The sequence below is a fragment of the Trachypithecus francoisi genome, unplaced genomic scaffold, assembly GCF_009764315.1.
Source record: "Trachypithecus francoisi isolate TF-2019V2 unplaced genomic scaffold, Tfra_2.0 Lachesis_group18, whole genome shotgun sequence".
NCBI classification, from domain to species: domain Eukaryota; kingdom Metazoa; phylum Chordata; class Mammalia; order Primates; family Cercopithecidae; genus Trachypithecus; species Trachypithecus francoisi.
This window is the reverse complement of record NW_022681463.1, coordinates 70924780-70944846: the sequence shown is the minus strand read 5'-3', so window position 1 is coordinate 70944846 and position 20067 is coordinate 70924780. Positions and strand designations below refer to the sequence as shown.

The 20067-nt window shown below is 41.4% G+C and overlaps 2 long non-coding RNA genes across 2 annotated transcripts in view; one reads left to right on the top strand and one right to left on the bottom strand.

Annotated features, from left to right (window-relative positions):
- Positions 1–392: 392 nt before the first annotated feature.
- LOC117063281 lies at positions 393–8045 on the bottom strand. Its single transcript, XR_004428847.1, has 3 exons — positions 7054–8045; positions 5510–5600; positions 393–421 (listed from the first exon to the last, which is right to left on the bottom strand). It is a non-coding gene; the product is annotated as an uncharacterized LOC117063281 (long non-coding RNA).
- LOC117063280 overlaps positions 3255–20067 on the top strand; it is a 36130-nt gene continuing 19317 nt past the window's right edge. Inside the window, exon 1 of the long non-coding RNA XR_004428846.1 lies at positions 3255–3267. This is a non-coding gene — a long non-coding RNA (uncharacterized LOC117063280). The remainder of the gene's footprint in view (positions 3268–20067) is intronic.

Here is a 20067-nt window from a genome sequence, read left to right as displayed (position 1 = left end):
TCCCAGCTACTCAGGAGGCTGAGGTGGGAGAATCGCTTGAACCTGGGAGGTGGAGGTTGCAGTGAGCTGAGATTGCGTCACTGCACTCCAGCCTGGGCTCTGAGAGGGCACTTGCCTAGCTTCATGAGGACAGGGGAGGATGTCTCACCACTCCACATACAGCCTTCCAGAAAATGCCCCCATTCCCACCTTTGACTCATGGTATCTCACACCTGTTTTAAGCCTTTTTGTGCCTCTGAAGAGGAATCACTCATTTCCCATCAAACTTCCCCTCTGTAGACACCAACATTGTTACAAATCTTCCATCAATCAAATTTTTTGTTGAAAATTTTCTCACCAGATGCTGTTTCATATTCATTCCACTTTGTCCTCTTGGACTTTTGTATTTTTTCACTTCCTTTACAGATATTTTATTAAAGTTCTAGGAGGGAGGGGGAAAGCACATTTAGTTAATTTGCCATGCTTATGCAGCATAAAACAATCTTTTAAAAAAATATTTAAATATATGATGAAAATGGAATTTTTGTCTTACATAATTTCAAATATAGAAGTAACACGAGATCATATTTCATAAAAGGTATCACAAAAAAGATTACTTTCACTGTTTCAGAAGATAAGTTATATTTTTGCCTCATTCATCTTTAAAACTTTGTTGGGTGATATGTGGTTCTATTTTCCACACATATTTACCCCAATTTGCTGCTATTGCAATATCAAAGTTGTGAAATTTGACAGGAAATGTGAGGGAAGGCTACATTGAAATGAGCTCTAGACAAGACATCCTTTTGCTTCTAGAGTTTAGCACCTCTAACAAAAGGTAGGGACCCTCAGGGTTTTTTCTTTTAGGATCCTTGGCAGATGATTTGAATGACTGATGATTTTTGTTGGCTCTTGTCTCCTGTGTCTTCTAGAGTCAGGCTGCTTCTGACTGACCAAGGCCCAGGGGTGTCAAGTAGCGGAGTGGGAGCTGGGTACAGGGGTTATTAAATTGAAAAGCTGACTTTGAAAAATATGAGTAAGCTATCCTGAAGTTTCAAGTCTGGCAACAAGCATGGAAGCAAGAGAGAGACCTCTCTAGGAAGAAAGAAGTTAGCAGGAATGAGAATAAACACAAAAGTAGACATTAATGGAGAGTAAAAGACAATGGAGAAAGTATAAGATGAAACTGAAAGCAAGATGAAAGAACATATACCAAGCAGGAAGAAAGCAAGTATTGATCTGAACAGAACTAAAGTTAGCACATTTTATTTATTTAATAAATAGTCAATAAGTATCTATCGAGCAGCCACTATCTACAAGCTTTGTAGAGGAGGAACTAAAATAGACCAACAAACATTTTTTGAAAAAGAGAGGAAGGAAAATATCAGATAGTGGGAATTAAAATAGGTTGACATAGTTAAGAAGGACAAGATGACTCCAGGTGTTTAAGCTCAAATTTGAATGACAAGAAGAAGCTAGCCTTGCAGAAGTCATGACAAATAATCAGCAAAATGCAAGTGAGAGCACCACAAGATATCATTTATACCTACCAGACTGGCAAGACTTGAAAAGTTACTTGATACCAAATATTGACAAGGGTATAGGGCAATAGGAATGCTTCTTCATTGACGATAAGATTGTAAATTGGTATCACCATTTTGAAATCAATTTTATGTTACTTAGAGAAAAGGAATATGCTTACATCCTAGAACCCACAAGTCTATACCTAGTTATATGGAATCAATCTTGCACATGTGTATTAGGAGATATGTTTCAGAAGGTTTAGTTTATTGTAATAGCAAAAAGCTGGAAAACTTCAAATGTCCATCAACAGTAGAACAGATAATTGTATTTTGATGTAATGAAATACTACACAGCAGTGAAAATGGATGGATTACAGCTTTACACACAAACATGATGAACCTTAAGAACATAAAGCAGAGTGAAAAAGCAAGTGGCAGAAGTATTGTGATTCCACTAACATTCAATCCAAACAACATATTGCTTAGAGATAGAAACAGATGTGGTAAAACTATAATGAAAAGCAAGAGAATCTCAACACAAAATTTAGGCTAACGTTTATCTCAGACTAAGTAGGAGAGGGGCTGAGATCAGGAAGGAACTCACAGAGTTTATGGTAAATGACTGAAATGGTTAGCAGGTCCATGAATGTAAGATATGTTGTTGTTCTCTAAACGTGATGTGCATTTTATAAATATAGCATTAGTTCATAAATTAACAGATTAATAATTCATTAATTATAAATATATTTATTATAAATTATTTTAATTATTTTGTCTATATATAATAATATGATTAGCTTATGTTATATTATTATAAATAAGAATATAAATATTTTATTATTATAAGTTATAATTATGGATTAATAATTAATTCATTAATTAATGTATGGATTAATAATTAATTCATTAATTAATGTATGGATTAATTATTAACTAGATGTTTAAAAGTGTTCTTAACCAAAACCAAAACAATGCAAGGAGAACATTCTGGGCAGAGGAGACATCAAGTACGAAGGCCATAAAATGGGACAAGCTAGACGCCTCCCAGGATAGAAGAGAGGCCAGCATGGCTGGAACAAAGCAAGCAGGGCAGGGTAGAGAAAAATGAGGTTGGAGGGGCTGAAATACATAGGGCTATTGATGGTGAGAGAGCACAAGTTTCAAGATATCAAGGGCTCAAAGTGTCAAATAGCCTGAGTGAGGCGAGAAGAGTGAATGGGCTGGAGGTAATAGGATAGTGCTCAGATGGTGAGAGGCTTGGAGTTGAGGTTTCAGAGGTGATGCAATGATTGGTGATGATGATATCACGATTTCAGGAGTGTGTGATTTCAGGAGTGCATGGATGAGGTATGTGGAAAAACAAATACTATAGGCAATGAGGTTGATAAAGTAGAAGGCAGGGCAGGGTTGGTCACCCACATGGGTGCAGGGTCTGGACAAGCTTAACAAGTTGCTTGTATAGCAGTCACGTTGGTTGACCACAGAGCCACCTTTCCCACCACCCAACACACCTGCTGCCTGATCCAACTCCGACTCCTAGTCTTCAGCTCCCATGAATGAATGACAGTTCAGATAGGTAAGTAAGCCTGAATGGTAGCATGCATAAACTTCAAGAGGCAGCAATGTGTGAAGGGACAAGCACACTGGCCCCAGATGGGCAGGAGGCCAGGCAATGGGCCATGTGGTCTCTTCTCATGGGATTTCACATCTGCAGGGAGCTTCCTAAACTCACAAATGGTATGTTCATATTCCTTTTTTGGGAATGGTGACAGAGATGAGCCTCATGCCTGTATCTGATACAAGGCCAAAGCATGGTGGCACACACAGGTGTAGAAACCTAGCGGAAGATAAAAGCATGAGAAGTCAGGTCCAGAAACTCTTAGAATACAAGGGGACTGCTGAGGGATCATTAAAGGAGATTAAAGGGTTATGACAAAAAATGCGATGTGTGATTTTGGATTAGAAGTGGCAAATTTTGAATTAGAACACAAGTGGCAAATTTTGAATAATGTATAGATTTTTAAAAACATAATACTATCATACCAATGTTAATTTTCTGATTTTGATCACTGAAGTCTCATTATGTAAAAGAATATCTTATCTTTCAGCAATACTCATTGAAATATAAAAATATTTGGAGGTAAAGAAACTTCATTTCTGCATCCTCAACTCAGACATCTCAGAAGTACAATATGCACACACACACATACAACACAGAGAGAAGTTCACACAAATGTGAACATTTGTACTACCCAAAGCAATCTAAAGATTCAGTGCAATCCCTATCAAAATATCAATCACATTCTTTACAGAAATAGAAAAAAAAATTCTAAAATTTGTATGGAACCACAAAAGACCCTGAATAACCAAAGCAATCCTGAACAAAATGAACAAAGCTGGAGGCATCACACTACCAGATTTCAAACTATGCTACTAAGCTATAGGAACAAAACAGCATAGTACTGGTGTAACAACAGACACATAGACCAATGGAATAGAATAGAGAACCTGGAAATCAATCCATGTATCTACAGCCACTGGATTTTTGACAAAGGTACCAAGAACACTGACTAAGGAAAGGACAGTCTCTTCAACAAATTGTGCTGGGAAAAGAGAATATCCACATGCAGAAGAAAACCTAGAATCCTACCTCTCACCCTATATAAATATCAACTCAAAATGGATCAAAGACCTAAATGGAAGACATGAAACTATAAAACTACTAGAAGAAAACAATGGGGAACCACTTCACGACATTGATCTGGGAAAAGATTATATGAATAAGATCTCAAAGGCACAGGCAACAAAAGCAAGAATAAACACCTGAGATTATATTACACTAAAAAGCTTCTGCATAGAAAAGGAAACAATCAACAGAATGAAGAGACAGTCTACAGAATGGGATATAATATTTGCAAAGTATTCATCGACAGGGGTTAATATCCAGAATATATAAGGAACTCAAACATTTCAACAGCAAAAATTCAACTAATTCAACTAAACGATTCAATTAATAAATGAGTAAATGATCTCAACAGACATTTGCTCAAAAGGCATACAAATGGCCAACAAATATATGAAAAAATGTTTAACATCACTAATTTCCCTGATGAGGGAAATGCATATCAAACCCACAATGAAGCATCATTTCCCTCCAGTTAGGATAACTATTATTAACAAGACAGAAAACAACAAATGCTGTTGAGGATGAGGTGAAAAGGGAACTCATACACTCTGTTGGTGGGAGTGTAAACTAGTCCAACCACTGTGGAGAACAGTGTAGAGGTTCCTCAAAAAACTACAAATAGAACTACTATATGCTCTAGCAGTCTCACTACTGGGTATTTATTCAAAGGAAAGGAAATCAGTATATTGATGAGACTTCTGCACTTCCATGTTTATTGCAGCACTTTTCACAACAGCCAAGATACGGAATCAATCTAGGTGTACAACAGCAGATAAAGAAAATATAGCACATATACATAACGGAATACTATCCAGCCATAAAAAGGAATGAAATCCTGTCATTTGTGGCAACAAGGTGGAACTGGAGGACATTATGTTAAGTGAAATAAGCCAGAAACAGAAAGTTAAAGACCACATGTTCTCACTCATGTGTGGAAGCTTAAAATGTTGATTTTACAGAAGTAGAAAGCAGAACAGAGGATACTAGCAGCTGGGAGAGGTAGAGGTGAGGGAGGGAGGGGAAGAGATTTGTTAAAGGATGCAAAACTACAGCTATACAGGAAGAACAAGCTCTAGTGTTCTATACCATTGTAGAATCACTGTAGTTAACAATATTGCTTCACCTAGCTAGGATGATATTAAATGTTCCCAACACAAAGAAATAATAAATGTTTGAGATGATGGATATGTGAATTAACCCTGATCTGATCACTATATAGTACATGTATCACATCATTATGTGCCCCTAAAATATATACTACTATGTGTAAATTTTTTAAATTAAAAACAAATCAGTCAATAATAAAGAATATCAGTAGTACCTTCAAAGATCTGGAGTGCCTCTCCCTGATCCTGTCCTCCACCCTTCACCTGTGACAACCACTATGTTGCATTATGTTCATCATTCACGTGCTTTGAAAAACAAAAACAAAAAACATTTCTACCACCTACGGGTAGATCTCTAGTGTAAACAACGTAATGCTTGGCTTTGTCTGTGAAATTTATGGTAAGTGATCACTATTGAATGTCTTCCATGATTTGACTCTTTTGCTCAACTTTGTTGTTAACATTTGTCAAGTGTTAAAATTTGTACAATAGAATACAAACCCTAATTAGCCATATGCTAATTAGCCATGTGCTCATTAGGGTTTGTGTTAGCTAATGTGGCCAATTACGGTTTGTATTGCATTGTACAAATATTTCACAATTTCTTTAATCATAAAAATGTCAACATTTGGGGAATCTAAGCAAAAGGGTATGGGAATTCTCTGTACTACTTTTGCAACTTTCTCTAATTATGAAATGATTTTAAAGTAAAAAGTTTTGTTCTAATTCCTCTTAGAGCTAAGGAAGAAGAAGAGGGGAAGCAGAAGAAAAAGAGGAATAGGCCGGGCGCGGTGGCTCACGCCTGTAATCCCAGCACTTTGGAAGGCCAAGGTGGGTGGATCACGAGGTCAGGAGATGAAGACCATCCTGGCTAACACGGTGTAACCCCGTCTCCACTAAAAAAAAAATTTAGCCGGGCATGGTGGCGGGAGCCGGTGGTCCCAGCTACTCTGGAGGCTGAGGCAGGAGAATGGCGTGAACCCGGGAGGGGGAGCTTGCAGTGAGCTGAGATCCCGCCACTGCACTCCAGCCTGGGCGACAGAGCAAGACTCCGTCTCAAAAAAAAAAAAAAAAAAAGAAAGAAAGAAAGTAAAAGGAGGAGGAGAAGGAGGAAGAGGAAGAAGAAGAGAAGAAGGAGTTAAGGAAGAGAAGGAAGGAGATAAGAAAGAGGAGGAGAAGGAAAAAGACAAACAGGAGGAGGGGAAGACAAGAAAGAAGAGGAGGGGGAGGGAGAGAAAGAGGAGAGGAGAAGGAAGAAGAAAAAGACAAGAGGGGAGGAGGAGGGGAAAGAAGACAAGGAAGAGGAGGAAGAGGAGGGAAAAGGACACGGAAGAGGGGAAGGAGGAGCAGCAGCAGTAGCATCTCCTGTTCTCTTCCCTCTCCACACACACCCCTGCAGGCTTTCTTACAATGAGATGTCTCTACATAAACACAATGTTCCTTTGCCACGTGGTTTTCAATCGGATCAGGCTTTCAAAACTTTCTCTGTACAGAATTTAGTTGTGGGAAACTAGAGACCCAAACAAGTTGCTTCAAAAAGGGGAACGAGGGATGCACTAGGCTGCTACCTCCTCCAGTTCTTCCAGGGGCATGCAGTCTGGTGGCGGCTCGCAGCCCTTCTGCTTCTTGCAGTGGGCTTATTCTCCTCTATGGCTGACACCTAGGCAGGCTCCCTCATGCACTGGCCTGTGTGAGGCCACCGGGTCACCCTGCAGCCTTTCTGCTCCTTGAAGTTTTAGTTTGTGCTCCCACTGCTCACCACGCCATCTTCTGATCCTTTAGATCTTGAAAAGCAGGGATCTCACTGGCCCAAAGCATCTTTCAGACCATGAGATGAATGTCCCAGGCCAGGTTAAGGAATGGGAATCCTGGGGTCAGGTGCGGTTGAAGAGGAGCGGGAGGGATCCAACAGGTGCTGAGTTACAGGGGCTGCAAGTGGGACAGTTCCCCCTTAGAAGAGAAGGGGTATGGGACATTCTCAGGCTTAGCCTGTCAAAGACAATCTTGAATATTTTGGTCTCCTGAGCTGGTCCAGAAGAAAGAACCAGTATCTGTTGTTTTCATCTTTAAAAAAAAAAAAAAAAATCTCCATGACCTATCTCTTCTCTCTCTGGTTTTCTCACACACACAGAGACACACACATACATACACCTCAGTGCCTTCTTTTCATTTCAGCCTGGCACTACTGTTAACACTTTTGGTGCATTTTTACTCCCAGAAAGATGGTGTTTCTGTCCTACCTTTCAACTCCACAGAGAGCGCATGTGAAGTTGCTTTTCCCGTGACTGTTGGTTTTGTAAGTCGTACTCACCTGGTCCACATTTACCCGCCCGTGGCTTCTAACTGCAACAGCTGATGATTGGATTAGATCACTTGCAGTGTGTCTTTCAGCTCTAAAATCTGTGATTCAGCAGTTCATGAGAAATCGGACCCTTAGTTCCTTAGACACAAACAAAGCTGCCTGGTCGTTCAACTGGAAACCTTTTGAGGCAGAGCTGTGTCACCAGTGCCCTCTTGTGGGCAGATCTGAAACCCACAATACCTTGAAATTACAAAATTGTAGCAACACTCATAATAATGATTAATGCTTAATTGAGGGCTTACTAAGTGTTGGGTGCTGATCTACAAACATCACAGACGTTACCTAATTTAACCCTCACAACATCCCTATGCAATAGGTGGTGTGGTTACTACTACTTTTTTTCCCCCCCCTGAGATGGAGGCTCTCTTTGTTGCCCAGGCTGAAATGCAGTGGCACGATCTCCGCTCACTGCAACCTCCACCTCCCGGGTTCAAGCGATTCTCTTGCCTCAGCCTCCCAAGTAGCTGAGATTACAGGTGTCTGCCACAAGCCCAGCTAATTTTTGTATTTTTAGTACAGACGGGCTTTTACCATGTTGGCCAGACTGGTCTCGAACTCCTGACCTCAGGTGATCCGCCCGCCTCGGCCTCCTAAAGTACTGGGATTACAGGCGTGAGCCACTGTGCCCAGCCGTTTGTGGGTAGAAATTAGGGATGCAGGGTGTGGGTAACTGTAGGGGCAACTGTGTGTGTGTAGAAAGAGGGCACTATGGATGGAACCCACAGCCTAACTTAGTTTAGCCCTGCTTCTTTAACGAGATCCTCTGGGGTTCCAGTTAGGACTTCGTTTGCTAGATGACAGAAATGTTCTATATTGCTGGGTGCAGAGGCTTACACCTATAATCCCAGCACTTTGGGAGGCTCAGGCAGGCGGATCACTTGAAATCAGGAGTTCATGACCAGTCTGGCCAACATGGCGAAATCCCATCTCTACTAAAAATACAAAAATTAGCCGGGCACGGTGGCGGGCACCTGTAATCCCAGCTACTCGGGAGGCTCAGGCACGAGAATCTCTTGAACCTGGGAGGTGGAGGTTGCAGTGAGCCAAGATCTCGCCACTGTACTCCAGCCTGGGTGACAGAGTGAGACTCCATCAAACACACACACACACACACACACACACACACACACATTCTAAATGTTCTACAAGTTATACTTCAATACAGTTGATTTTAAAGTTCTCTATGTGATTTCTGAAAAAAAATTACTTGGAAATCCACATGGACATCATAAAGATTTGTTGGAGAATAAATTGTATATAATTGGAGTATCCAATTTGAGAGTTTAGAGTGTGATTACAAGATATGCTTTCACTATTGATTTGCCTATTAAAGAATTTCATGTAGATGGATTCACACAGTATGTTCTTTTTTGCTTCTGGCTTTTGGATTTATCAGCAGTTTGTTCTTTTTATTGTCAGTAGTATCCTATTGTATGAATATAACAAGATTGGTTTATTCATTCTGTTAATGGACTTTGGGTTTTTTTCCCAGTTCTTTTGGATAAATATGTAGGAGTGGAATTTCTAGGTCATGTAGTGAGTGTATGACCAACTGTTTCCCAATGTGTTTGTACCATTTCATATTTCTACCAGTGATGCATGAGCTCCTATTGCTCCAGATCCTCACCAGCATTTGGTATCGTCAGTCTTTTAAGTTGTGAACGTTTGAGAGGGTGTACAGTGGTATCTCATTGCAGCACATGCAGAACTTTGAAGCTTAAAAAGTAGAAAGAAAATATGCAAGAATGTATAAAAGTCAGGTTAAGCTGATGAGTATTACCATGGTCTGCGTTATGCTGAGCTAAAATAATGGATTTCCAACAATTTCTCAGTCTGGACCGGGAGAGAGAATCAAGGACTTGCGATATCTTCACTGAGCTGCTGGCCCAACTGATGGCTCATCCCATATCTTGGGGCAGGTTCAGTAAGGACTCTGATTGAGATACGGAGAATCAACCCAACTAATGGACAGGAGAAAGAGCAACTATGGAAATTCTCCCCAGAACTTTCACTTCCAGGAGATAACACACAACTCTTCTTTTATTTTGAGATGGAGTCTTGCTCCCATTGCGCAGGCTGGAGTGCAGTGGTGCGATTTCAGCTCACTGCAACCTCCGCCTCCCGGGTTCAAGCAATTCTCCTGCCTCAGCCTCCCAAGTAGCTGGGATTACAGGTGTGCACCACCACACCCTGCTAATTTTTGTATTTTTAGTAGAGATGGGGTTTTGCCATGTTGCCCAGGCTGGTCTCGAACTCCTGACCTTAGGTGTAACTGCCTCGACCATCTGCCTCGACCTCCCAAAGTGCTAAGATTACAGGCATGAGCCACCGTGTCTGGCCTAAATAACACACAACTCTTAAGACTGGGTGTCTCCTCCAGGTCTCTAAAGGGTTTAGAATTGCTTTCAGAGATAGCAGTTTGATTACTAAACGCTGTAACTAAACAATATTTCTATAATGTACGATCATTTCTATAATAAGCCACTGCTACACAAATAAAGGCTTTTAATGGTTGGTTGTTAAATTTTGGAAAAGGAGTGCTGGAAAGTAACATTATTTGGGGGAAACACTTTTCTACACCTCAGGTTTTCATACCAAGCAGGGAATCATGATTCCCTGATAGAAAAGAGGAGGTGGGGCACGTTCCTGGCCCCTTTCTCCACACCTAGGATATGACAGTCAGGACGTTTAACAACCAGTGAAGCATGGTCACCACCAATCAGAAAAGATGCCACCTGGAGGGGGGTCTTTGGTGCCCCTGCCAGGTGCTGTTGCTGGGAGGTCTGAGAGTCGGAAGGAGGGGCCGGAGGCTACAGAGGATGTTGTTTGTCAGCTGCATGGAAGTATTCCAGTATTGTCACCACTGGTACAGCCACACTCATGTAGAGGGGCTGACCCGGGAGGAAGAATGAGCTGTCATTGGGGTGAGTTTGGGAGAAGGAACTCGATGGCTGCAGTGAGCCACCTGGGCTTTCTCTCTCATGTCAGCCTGCCTGCTTCCCTCTCCCATACACCAAAGGTTACCGGGCAGGCTCTGCCATGAGATGGAGGCTGGCAGGAGACTGGAACTCAGAGGGTCTGTTTAATTCAAGGCTGAAGATTGATTAAGCCTTCTCAGCAATGTGTTCCATCAGTAATATCTGTCTGATTCATGTGCCTCTCAATTTTTTCCATGTTCAGTGTAGAAGGCAGGACTACAACTAATCTGCACCTCTAAACACCCAATACTATAGTCAGTGGGACCCCAGGTCCATTTATGGGAGGAGAACCTTGCTTCTAAATAACCAGTTCTCTATTTTAGACACAAATATCCCTAATAGTAAAAATTGCATAAGAGTCTATAACTCCATGGATATATCATGTAATATCATTCCATTCCTTCTAGTCAATTTTCAACAATGCAAGCAATTATCTGATTAACACGTTGGTTTCCTAGAATACCTGCTCAGCAGAAGAATGTGTCCTGTGCATGCAATAAAATTATGGTGTATAGACAGGGGATATGATTTGTTTGTGTGGCCCTTCCAAATCTCATGTTGAAATATGATCTTCAGTGTTGAAGGTGGGGCCTAATGGGAGGTGGCTGGGTCACGGGGGTGGATCCCTCATGATTACCTTAGTGTCATCCCTGTAGTAATGAGTGAGTTCCCACTCCATTAGTTCATGGGAGGGCTGGTTTTTTCAAAGATCATGGATCTTCCTTGCTCCCTCTCTCACTACATGACGTGCCCGCTCCCCCTTCACCTTCCACCATGAAGAAGGCCTCACCAGAAGCAGATGCTGGCTCCATGCTTCTTGTACAGCCTGCAGAACCATGAGCTAAATAAACCTCTCTTCTTTGTAAATTACCCAGCCTTAGGTATTCCTTTATAGCAACATAAAATGGACTGACCCAGGCCTTATTCAATTATTTTGTGTTAAAATAGCTAAAAGGCTTTTCATCCAAGGAGCTGAACCCTTTATTTTGAATAAGCTAAAGGCCTTAAAAAATAAATTATGGAGCATATAAATATTCCAACAAGAAACACAGTAGAAGGAAGGCAATTAAGGGATAAATCATCTTCATGTGTGCTCTTTTTCCTCTTCTACTTTTTAGCTGGATGACATTGAGCAGGCATCTCTCTGTGCCTAAGTTGTCTCAATAGTAAAATGGAAATAATGAAATCTAATCTTACAGAGCTGTTGGGAAATGTGTATGAAATATACAATAAAGTGTGCATATAAAAATGCTATGTAAAATTTTAAAATCTGATACAAAACTTATTACAATTCTTATTATACTTTAAAAAAGAAAAGAAAAAGCACTGCTAGCAGTAGATACATGATGGAACATTCCTGATGAAGACGATGGTATTTGTCCTCACAGAGCTGGGCTCCACTGGGTTCCTTCTATTTTTTTCTAGGATGCTACCCTGGTTCTAAGATCAACCAGCTGTCCATGTAAGACATTAAATTCTTTAAGAGAAGAAGGAGGTAATGTGGGGAAGGAAGAGATGAGAAAGCGGTAGAAGAAAGAAATAAAAGATATCTGTGTTTCAGGAAAGTATAACTCCTTTCAGTGGCTTGGTACTTTCTCACTACCTGGATGAAAGATGAGTGATTCAGAAAACATCTTAAATTCAGGATTTTCCCAGTGGTTTGCAGATTTAATTGCTGTCCCTACAAGAGCTATGAAAACCCTATTTTCTCCTCTCATCTTCATACCATTTGGTCCTGACCCTACCCTCCTCCCCAGATTCCTCCTTAGTTGAGAATCTCATGCTTCTTTTCTCAGACAATTGAGGACTGACAACTCTGCTGGTCAGTTTTATGTGTTATCATGACTGGGCTGTAGTACCCTGCTATTTAATCCAACACTAGTGTAGGTGTTTCTGTGGAGGTATTCTGTAGAAGTCATTAACATCCACAATCAACCGACTTTAAGTAAAGAAGATTATCTTGGATAGTCTGGTGGACCTGCTCTGGCCAGTGAAAGGCTTTAAGAGCAAAATTGGGATTTCCCTGAGGAAGAAGAACTGATGGCCTGCCCTAAAGATTTCAGATTTGGCTAGTCAATCCCACACACATGTAAGCCAATTCCTTGCAATCAATCAAGCAACAAACAAACAAACAAATGAACATGTATGTGTGTGTCCTACTGGGTCTGTTTCTCTGACAGAACCCTGACTGACTCTAGGAAAACAGACTGTTGCATGACAAGAGTGATGCCATCTTGAAGTGGAACTGCCATGATGGCAGATAATTTGACTCCTGCAGACCAAGGTGTTCTTCAGCAAGGTCTTTAAACAATGCCTGCGGCATAGATAATTCCTCATAAAGATGCTCATCTAACCTCCCCAGTGGTCATTTGTCCTGGCAAGAAAGTCTGAGACATGGTCAGCTGCATGTGTCTCTACCTTAAAAGGTTGCTATATAAATGATATTTTTTGGAGGGCAGGCATGGGGATTCACTGTCTCACGGCTGCCCAAGACACTGCTTCTGTTCATAAGTCCCCATTAAATGCTTCTGAGAAACTAGATTTCTCAGCCTCTTCCTTCAGCCTTTCAGTTCCCTTGGCCTTTGGGGGTTGGTTTGCATAGACCTGCGCATCATAAACCAGTGACCAAGAGCAGCCTTCTATGCAACTGATGTCATTTTCCTTTTTTACACCCTTACTTATCTGGTGGTTAGTGATGTCACAGCATCAGTTAAGGCAGGCACTGGCACAGATGTCAGCCAAGCCACTGGGAGACAAATTGAGATTTTAACTTTAACTTGATTTTAATGGCAAATCCAAATCTGAGTTTCAATCATAAATCTTTAAGAAAAAGGCTAAAAATTAAGTGAAAAATGGGCCACAGAGCAGGCAGCACTCAAAATAATGTTCTATGAACATATGCTAAGATGCTAAATCTCATTTGTAAATAAAGAAATGTGAATTACATCAATAACATATCATTTGTCATCAACCAGGCAACGGTTTAAAAGAATGATGCTAAATATGTGTGGTTTAGCATATGTCAATTATACCTCAATAAAGCTGTAAAAAGCAAAATGAAAAAAAAAAAAAAGCATGGTGTTTGGGAGACTGCTGAAAAGTGAAAATTCTCAGTCACAACCAGTGAGTGTATGAACTGATTCATCATTAGGGAAGGTAGTTTGGAAATATTTATTAAAATGTTAATTATACTCACATTTTGACCTAGCAGTTCCTTTTCCTAGAATTAATTTTAGGAAAAATTTTCAAACTGGTGCCAAAGGAGTAACTAGAAAGAAATATAACAAGAAGGGAGAAAGAAAGAAAAGAGGCCAGGCATGATAGTTCACTCCTGTAATCCCAGAACTTTGAGGGGCGAAGGTGGGTAGATCACTTAAGGTCAGGAGTTCGAGACCAGCCTGACCAACATGGCGAAGCCCCACCTCTACTAAAAATGCAATAAAAATTAGCTGAGTGTGGTGGTGGGCGCCTGTGGTCCCAGCTACCTGTAAGGCTGAGGTAGAGAGTCACTTGAACCCGGGAGGCGGAGGTTGCAGTGCATCAAGATTGTGCCACTGCACTTCAGCCTGTATGACAGAGTAAGACTCTGTCTCAAAAAAATGAAGAAAAAAAAGAAAGAAAAGAAAGAAAAACACATCCTAAGGAAATAATTAGACCCGTGAATAAAGCTATAGGTATAATATTATACCTTTATAATAGCAAAAAATATTAGGATATTTATAACAGCAAAATATTTGGACAAAAATTAGATTGGTCATATGAATTACGGTAGAACCGCAGAATAGAATACGATACAGGCATTAAAACAACTATGGAGATCTATATGAACTGGCATGAAAAGATATCCAAAAACATTACTGGGAGAAAAAAGTAGTTCACATAACAGAATTTGCTGAATAATCCCCTTTTTAATAGGTGTAGGAGAATAGCTAACAAAACTCACACATTTTCAAAGGTTTGGGATTTTTAGAGTGAACACGAATAACTTTTATAATCAGAAATAGTAATATATTACTTTTCCATTTAGGGAAAAATTAAAATAAATAACAACAAATAAATATGGTCCTTCTTCAAGGGGCTTACATGGGAAGCTGCTTCCAGTAGAAAGCAGCTACAATAAAGCAGAAATTTCACTGAAGCTCTAATATATTGATTTAGGATGTCCCGAGGCTCTATCTGACCCCCAAGAGAAATATCTCTCAGGGGCGATTTCTAGGAATAATTGCATCTCTCCTGATTTTAAAAGGTCTGATCTTTATCTCAGGGGCCTGAATCACATAACTGAGAGTACTGCTCTCTACCTGAGCTGTGAGAAAGTTCAAGGCTAAACTTATGTTCCTTTAGTGAAGGTAAAGCATCTTGCACTTGCATTTTTGTATTCTGACATTTCCTCTGAATTCATGGCATATTTTCTCCTCTTATTTTATCTTCATCCTGATTTTCTCACTGATTTTTACCTTAATCAATGATTCACTCATTCAATAAAGTATATGGAATAGCTGGTGTGTGCCAGAGGAGGCTAAAATGAATGAAATGTGTGTACCCTCAGTTTAGAGGCTACTGAGGGCAGCAGTTGTCAGAAGAGAGCAGACAAGAGAACTGTAACTTCTGTTACATGCTACAATGAAAACATAACCGTGTTGACTTGGAGACATGTAGGAAGAAGACCCACTGAGTCGACCGGGAGGGTAGGGGAGCTGAGCTGAGGTCTGAGGTTGGGATGAAGCCCAACATTTGAAGATGGGAAGCCCTGGGAAGGAACAGAAAACAGCGTCTTCTGAGCTAGGAGTTTAACGCCTTCTGAAAATAGAAAAATCAGTGTGGGTAGAACATAGCAATCCCATGGGGTTTGGAGAGCTTTCAGGTTGGTAGACACGTCAAGACACTGGGAGGGTGCTGCACCCAGAGAGAGTGTGGAAGCTCTGCGCCCACCGCCATAGTCCGCCCTCTGCATCTCTTCCATTTGGCTGCTCCTGAGTTGTATCTTTTATAATAAACGGGTAAATATAGGTACTTTTCTGAGCTCTGAGTCATCCTAGCAAATTACTGAACCTTAAAGAGGGGAGGCTTGTGAGAACCTCCAACTTTGTAGCCAAATTAGATAGCAATGTGAGTAGCCTGGGCACACAGTACTTGGGTCCGGCATCTGAAGTGAGGACAGTCTTTGGAGGCTGAGTGATTAGATGTGTACAGTCCAACACGAACTCCGGGTAGTTAGTGCCAGAATCGAATTAAACTGTAGGACAACCAGTTGGTGTCCTGAGAGAAGGAGAATTGGTCATTGGTGTGGAAAACTCCCACATATTTGGTGTCAGGAGCATTGTGAGTAAAACATTCTGAGATACTCAAGATACCCTCAAAAACCTTAGGGTATAATAGGTGAGCCAGACTAATAATCAGTAAAAAATGTGTCATAGTATAAATATATACAAGGTATAAAAATAATAAAGCAGAAAGAGTAACTAATACTGAGAGAAGTTGGAGAACAAGGTTAAGTTCGCAGAGGACGGCAATGAAGGGTGAATAGGAGTTTTCCAGGTGAATAATGAGGAAAGACTTCCCCTTATGTTTTCTTCTTCATTTTAATGACACAATCCTTCTGGGTTTATGCTTTCAAATACCAACCAAAAATTCAGCAGAAGCACCTCTGCAGCTTTAGGATTGTCTGCTAATTGTAGCAGCTAGAAACACTGAAAACGTGTCCAATGCAAACTCACTTCTATTCAAAAAAGATGTGTTTTGCCCCCACCAGACCAGATATGAGGTACAACTGGGTGAGGGGCCCTCCGAGGTCAACACTGCCTGGGCCGGGACAAGGCAAGGGTGAAAGTCATGTCTCTCTCTGCCGTGGGCTTCCTCCTCCTCACTTCCTTCTTCATGCTCTATCTACTCCCCCAGGCTGTGAACCGGAGCAGCAAGTGCAGCCTGGCCCTTCTCACCGGGAGTCAAACATGCTTAAGCCCCCAAAACCTAACCTAGACAGCAAAGAAAGCCTAAGTAAAGGAGGCTGTGTGCGTGTACTTGGATGTGCGTGTACTTGGATGTGCATGCACACAGCTCTGTCACTAGGCATGTTACCCTGGTGGCTGTGGACTGGGACCAGGATCCTGGAAAATTCCCCCCTTTTTAAAAAATCTGTCACACTTCACAGTTGAAAGCAAGAGTCACCTGCTCCAGTTGCTTTAAGCAGAACAGAGATTTGTAGAAAGGACATCAGGAGCTTCCAGAATAGCAAAGAAGGTTAAAGAACCATGCTTGGAAATAATCCGAAATGAGAAGCCTTCAGTGGCCAGAACCTCAGGCAAAATCACACCACGGCTATGCCCCTGGAATGGGTGCTCCCAGCCCCGCCTCACTCTATCACAAGATCCTGATTTCAGAACTGCCGGGATGCATCCAATCCGTGGTACCTGGGTCACCTGCCAGTGCCCTGCCTGAAAAAAAGATCAGAGAAGGAAGAAGACTGGCAATTTTTGCACTTATGGCAGGATGTGGCCTTGGCTCCCAGCAAGAATCACCAGACTAAAATTTCCCAAAAGTAGGAAGGGAATTTAGATGCTGGGCAGGGGAAAATAATCACTTCCTTTACCCCTCAACAATACTGTAAAGTAAAAATATGATAGAAAAATCTGCAGTTACGTTTGGAATAAAGACTAAGAGGAGAAAGAATTGAGGAATATTTTTTAAATAGCCACGATTTATGTAGGCACAAAACCATTTTATCCTCCCTGCAGCTATCTACTTCCTTTCTTGTTTTTACACTACTATCTCATCATCTGCATATTTGACTTATCACAATTTAACCAAAAGCTTGTAGAAAAAAAAAAAAAAGAGAGAGAGAGAGAAGGAAAAAGAAACAACAACAAAAAAGGAGGCTGTGCTGTGGAGAGAGGCAGACAAGAGCCTGTGGTCCCCATTGCATGTACAGTGCCACCATGAGTGTGAAAATAATATCTGAAGACAGTTTTTTTTTATTCAACAAATGCAAGTCAACTACTTTTTCTGTTGTTCAAGTGTTAAAACAGCAATCTATTCCAAAGTGAGGAACAGCCTTGCTTTGCTGGACTTATTAATTCTCCATATGTTTATCTCCCATGTGACTGCTGCTTAAGAGCTTTCTAGTAAGTAATTTTTAATCCAACTTTAGAACTTCAATCCCCCAGCACTGAGTGATGCTCCCAGGAAGGTGAGAGTCCAGTGTTCCTTCTTGTAACAGAGTTTTGTCAATACTAGCCTCAGAACAGCTTCCCTACCACAATTCTATCTCCATCTTCCATGCCATCACCACAGTTAACTTTCTAAAGGCACAAACGTAGTAGTCCCCTGTTAAAAGTGCTTCTGGGCAGGGCGCGGTAGCTCACGCCTGTAATCTCAGCACTTTGGAAGGCTGAGGTGGGCGGACCGTGAGGTCAGGAGATCGAGACCATCCTGGCTAACACGGTGAAATCCCGTCTCTACTAAAAATACAAAAAATTAGCCGGGCGTGGTGGCTGGTGCCTGTAGTCCCAGCTACTCAGGAGGCTGAGGCAGGAGAACGGCATGAACCCGGGAGGTGGAGCTTGCAGTGAGCTGCGCTCCAGCCTGGGCGACAGAGCGAGACTCCATCTCAAAAAAAAAAAAAAAAAAGGGGGCTTTTGAGACAGTGAAACATAGAGGTGAGGCATAGTGCAACAGCTAAGAGTGTAAGCTTAACCAAAATTATAAAATAAAAAGACTGTGAGCTTGAGTTTCCTGTAAAAATGGCAGCCTGAACATATGTTTACTTTTGCATACTGCTAAAGTCCCTCTAAAGCAACGGTAGAAAGACTACTCAAAAGCAACAATCAAGGAATTATTTTAAAGACATAAACTTACAAGAACAGAAAGGATGAGAGAGGACACATCAGCAACAAAACTTGGGGAGCCGGAATGTCAATGGAGATTCTGTAACTGACTGCAGCATCTTAACCCCACTTCCCTTTTCTGCCTCTTTTCCTCCTCTGTGGGGAACTGGAATTGGGCAGCTACTGAGATCCCACATGGACCCACATGGACCCAGATGGCTGCAGGGGCTAGAGGCAGGGGCCATCAGGGTCAGCCCTGCCCCACGCTTTGGCCATCTGGATGCTACAGCAGAGACAACATGTCACAACTTCAGGTTGGTGAGGAGAGGAGGTAGTTAATAGAGAAAGTTAACCTAATTGGAACCAGGTTTGGTCAGAAAAAGGCAATAAATTCTGCATGTGTTTGTGTTTGTAAGCCCTGCCCAGTGACACATGTTTAACGGCCGCGGTACCCTGACCGTGCAAAGGTAGCATAATCACTTGTTCTTTAAATAGGGACTTGCATGAATGGCAACACGAGGGTTTAACTGTCTCTTACTTCCAACCAGTGAAATTGACCTGCCCGTGAAGAGGCGGGCATAAAATAATAAGACGAGAAGACCCTGCGGAGCTTCAATCTACTAATGCAATCACAACAACATAAACCTATGGGTTTAACATATCCTGACCCTGCATTTAAAATTTTGGTTGGGGTGACCTCGGAGCATAACTAAACCTCCGAATAGACTATGCCAAGACTGAACAAGTTAAAGCGAATTAATATCTACAATTGACCCAATAATTTGATCAACGGAATAAGTTACCCCAGGGATAACAGCGCAATCCTATTCCAGAGTTCATATCGACAATAGGGTTTACGACCTCGATGTTGGATCAGGACATCCTAATGGTGCAGCAGCTATCAAGGGTTCGTTTGTTCAACGATTAAAGTCCTACGTGATCTGAGTTCAGACCGGAGCAATCCAGGTCGGTTTCTATCTATTTAACATTTCTCCCTGTACGAAAGGACAAGAGAAATAAGGCCTACTTCATAAAGTGCCTTCCTTCCATAAATGACCTAGTCTCAACTTAACAAAAAACTACACATACAGCCCAAGAACAGGGCTTGTTAAGATGGCAGAGCCCGGCAATTGCATAAAATTTAAGACTTTACAATCAGAGGTTCAACTCCTCTTCTTAACATCATGTTCACAATAAACATTCTACTTGTCACTTTACCCGCTATTGTTGCTATAGCATTTCTTACACACCGAACGAAAACTACTAGGCTACATACAACTACGTAAAGGACCCAACATTGTAGGACCTTGTGGGCTATTACAGCCCTTTGCCGACGCAATAAAACTCTTCACCAAAGAACCATTAAAACCTTCAACTTCCACTACTACTCTTTATGTTATTGCACCAGCCCTAGCCTTTATCATTGCCCTTCTCTTATGAGTACCTCTCCCCATACCCAATTCCCTAATTAACCTTAACCTAGGACTTTTATTTATTCTAGCCACATCCAGCTTAGCCGTCCACTCTATCTTATGATCAGGATGAGCATCAAACTCAAATTATGCACTAATCGGAGCACTACGAGCAGTAGCCCAGACAATCTCATATGA